This window comes from Lactuca virosa, chromosome 8, assembly GCF_052849685.1.
Source record: "Lactuca virosa cultivar CGN04683 chromosome 8, Lactuca_virosa_CGN04683_v6, whole genome shotgun sequence".
NCBI lineage: Eukaryota > Viridiplantae > Streptophyta > Magnoliopsida > Asterales > Asteraceae > Lactuca > Lactuca virosa.
In genome coordinates, this window is record NC_136433.1 from 208,310,289 (window position 1) to 208,314,723 (window position 4,435).

The following is a 4,435-nucleotide window of genomic DNA, read 5'->3' on the forward strand; positions in this document are numbered from 1 at the left end:
GATTCTACGTGCGAATCAGAAAACATAGCGGCAAAGTGAAGCATCAAATGAAGCAGCTTGGTTGAGGAACTTCATCAAAGATCTTGGAGTAGTTCCAACCATTCAGGAACCAATGGAACTTTTCTCTGATAACAAAGGTGCAGTTGCTTTGACTAATGAACCGAGAGACCATGGAAAATCGATACATATTGAAAGAAAATACCATTATATCAGACATAGAGTAGAAGAAGGTCACCTCATTGTGAAGATGGTATCATCAGAAGAGAATCTTGCAGATCCTTTGATGAAGGCTCTGAGTAGGGTCAAGTATAATTAGCATCCTAGGAGCATTGGGTTGAGAGATGATATTAGTTTTAGTAGTTAGAGGATTAGTTTTAAACTTGTAACAAAATAATTTTAATTGATTTTTGGTGATTAAATAAGAGAGAAGATTTATGAGTTTGTTTACTTCTTATCAATTATTTATTCTTGTGTTTCATTTTGCATGTTTTACTTCCATAATAATATAATTATTCAAATTCCCTAGTCGCTCATACTTTGGGAAGTATGTAGTGAATTAAGTCTGTCATGAATTGGATTGTAGATTGACTAAGGGAGTTAGACATAGCAATTATATTTCTACAACATTCATGAGTACTTAGAAATGGGGATTTAAGTATTGGATAAACCCACGCTCAGAGAATTACTTCATGGATTATATCACGAGTAATTCTGAGAAGATAATATCTTATATTCTTGAAACGAAGATATATGAGTTGTAATTTACAAGTCGGCTGTGCATTGGTAATGTGAAAACGCATCAGTAACATGATGTTATAAAACGCAGTGTCATGTATGACTTGGTGAGTAAAGGATACAAGCGTATAAGTCAAAGTTTATTTGTTCCTTTTGCCCTAACGGGAAAAGTGATACCTTTGGGCCTCTCGTTTATTTGGTGTTGACTTATAATGTTGGGCCCCATGACTCAATTGATGTGTTCAATTTGAAGTCTTATGTCGTCATCACAAATCAGAAATCGGGAAACAAAACTTGGACAATGAGATTGATTCTAATCCATGTCTTATGTTTGTATGATATCTAGTAGAACGGAGTAACATTTGATCACTTATCTAAGGACCAACCTGTGTCTAGATCAGAGTTCGGCAGTTGCTTCGGAAAGCAAACTTTGTTGTTTAATTTGGAAGTTGTAATTTAGTTATAGACTTATTGTTAAATGTGACTCAAGCATTTGGATCATGTTCATGGAGCGTTTGGAGCACTTGGAACTCATTGGAGCACTGATGTGGTGCAAACTATACCTATCAACTTTTAAATTTATAACCTAACTACTTATCTACTAATGCACCTATAGGCAGTGTACCTAGTCAGTTTATAGTATATTAAAGTAAGTTGGGTATCGATCACACTGAACGGTTTTAGTTAACTAATTTACCTACTAAAAATTAACCTAGGACAAGCAAAAGTAATTTGGTTTTTTTATCTAATTTTACAAGTTCAGACAAACTTAATCTCCTAATTATTAAATTCAATCAATGACTAAAAACACTCCTGTTTAGTTTTAATCCACTTCTCCTCAATGGTTAACTATTAATTATGGATATTTCACGTTGGTTACCGATTTTTATATTATTAGTAATTTAAGTCCAAATATACTAATGTTTAACTAATTCATGTAGAACTATATGCATGGTCATACATAATTTAACACATAATCAATTATGAATATTGAAAGGAGCTATGTAAGATTGATTAAACAAACACAATTATAGTCACAATATATGTTCTCCAGCACAACCAAATTTAATAACTTTAATTACTTATCTAAGATTGATTCGATCCTAGCTCTAGCAATTTAGTGGTCACTAAATTACTAAGTATAAAGTTCATGCAATTCAATATTCACTAAGCTACACAGAAACATGATTTCAAGCAATTTAAGTATCAAATATTAGCATGCTAGGTATTAACATTCAAACACGAGCAATTTACCAACTAGAAAAATCCATAACTAAATAACTAAACCATGAGTTGAAGTTTCATCTAGCTAAACATAAGTAGCTAGATTCAGCTACTCATGGCTGAATTCAAACACGCAAACTCAATCAACAAAAACATAGGTAATTGTACCAAATAAGTAAAAGTTTATGATCATTTCTTTTTCCTTGGATGTTAATGCTCGAATTCTCTGCCTTAAACTCTTCCAGAAATCGTCTTCTAACCTTCTCAATCTCCAGAAGTCCTCTCAAAATCGTAAATACCAAGGATATATAGTTTTTGTGATTTTTGCACTCCACGTCGTGGAGTAAGACTTCACTCCATGAATTAGGATGAATCCTTATCGGGCAAGGACTCAGACTTCCTGTGTATTCATCTTCTATAATCACCAACTCCACGTTGTGTATGTGAAGTCCACGACATGGATTTAGCTTTTTGCTTGGATTTTCTTTTCCTTAATTCTTCAATCCTCCAAAGTTCTGCCACTTGTCGCTTTTGGTCCTTGTTCTTCAAGATTTCTCCTTTTGACTGCAAAATACAATTCAATCTTATAAGTACCACTTATCTTTGCAAATAACCAAAATATTAATCAAAATGTGTTAAAATATTGCCTAAAAATGTGTATGAATATGACAATATCAAATACCCCCACTTATCTTTTGCTTGCCCTCAAGCAACACTATTTAATTTTTAAGTTAAACTCTCATTACCAACATCACATAGCAATCCATTTTGAACTCAGCCATTATACCAAGACCACAATGCGTATATTTGTGTCTAAAATTCCTAATAACTTCCCAATCCTAAATACTCACAATCCTTATGGACCTTCACCCCTTAGCTTATACGATACTCATTTCTGCAACCCTCCGAATCAATCCTCAGAAATCTTTCTTAACCTCAATGTATTTTTGTTAAGCTTCCCACGCATACATAATCTAGAAAAAATACAACTTTAGATACCACAATGGAGCTCTTGGAATTCTTCACTTCTTTGAATAATTGATCTTTGATTTCTTTGAATTCACCATATTTTTGTTTGATTTTTGGTATCTTCAACTTTCGAATTTCTTTAGAATTTTGATCTTTGAATTTATACTTTGACAGCTCCTCAATTCTTCAACTTTTTCGGTAATTTCTCTTTTTTTATATATCTCACTTTTTTCGCTCAAATCCTACATGCTTAAGCAATGGAGCTTAACTTAACCTTTATTGGTTAAAAGTATTAGTCTAAGTGCAATGACTACAGAAGCTCTCCTGGATATATTTCAGGTTTAGGATGCAAAACATATTATGCCATATAAACTACCAGATTACCTTTCATATCTCATGACTTTTCACTAGGAATGGGAAGCCACAAATACACAATAACATATGTTGGCTCAATTAAACATTTGAGCTCGCATCGGATCATCCCATGTAACACTAGCAACTTAAGTTCAAACTATTACTAGATTTAATTTTTAGATAATTATTTCAAATCTACTTCTAAATTTTCAAAATTTTAAAATTTAAAATTTTCTAGCAATTTACTTTTTCGACCCCTACCCCACACTTATTACATACAATGCCCTCATTGTATCCATAAAATAAATTAAAAACAAGAAAAGGGAGAAAAATGAAAAAACTCCCCTGGGGTAATAGCGGCGAGATCGATTTCTTCACGCGTTTGGAAAATTTCGAACATCTTGAATATGGACATCTTCAATTATGGAGAATGGAACTTGGATCTTCAACAAATGATATGTGAATGTGCCGACAAAAATGTGAATCCGAGACTTGAATCTTCAAAAAATGTAGAGGATAAAATCTTCATAACATATTTCATCGATGTGGGAAAGCATACGCCACATTGCATGGTTGAGAGAGAGAATTACCCAATTATCCGGATCACGTCGTGGTGTTCATGTCCACGACGTGGTTTCGATTGAAAATCACGTCTGAAAGCACGATGGGTTCTAAGGTCACGACGTGGAGTTATAGTCCACGTTGTGTAAACTGAGCGTCACAGAACGTAATTGCATATTAATTCTTCGATGCAAAACCTATAACAACTAAATAGATGAATGTTTTTTTACTCTTCCAAAATTCTATGACTTCTTTTGACTTTTCCCTCATCGCTTAACTCGTTTCTCTCACTAATATACCCCCACACAGCCACACTTATTAAAGATTGTGGGTCTCGAATCTTTACTCTAAACGATAGGGCTTCACTTGCACGCTCCTATCTCTAATCTCTCAGGATCCAGCTCATGAAAATACACGAAATCTGCAATAAAGCAAATAAAAGTGGAAAGAAGAAAAAAATCATCTAATATTTGGTTACAAGTTCAAAACAAAGCAAATAAAAACAAACCAAACTTAAAAACCAAATAAAAAAAGCTAAAAGATAAAACTAATAATCATCCTCGTTTCCTTGGGCTCCACTCGTTCTTGCTCC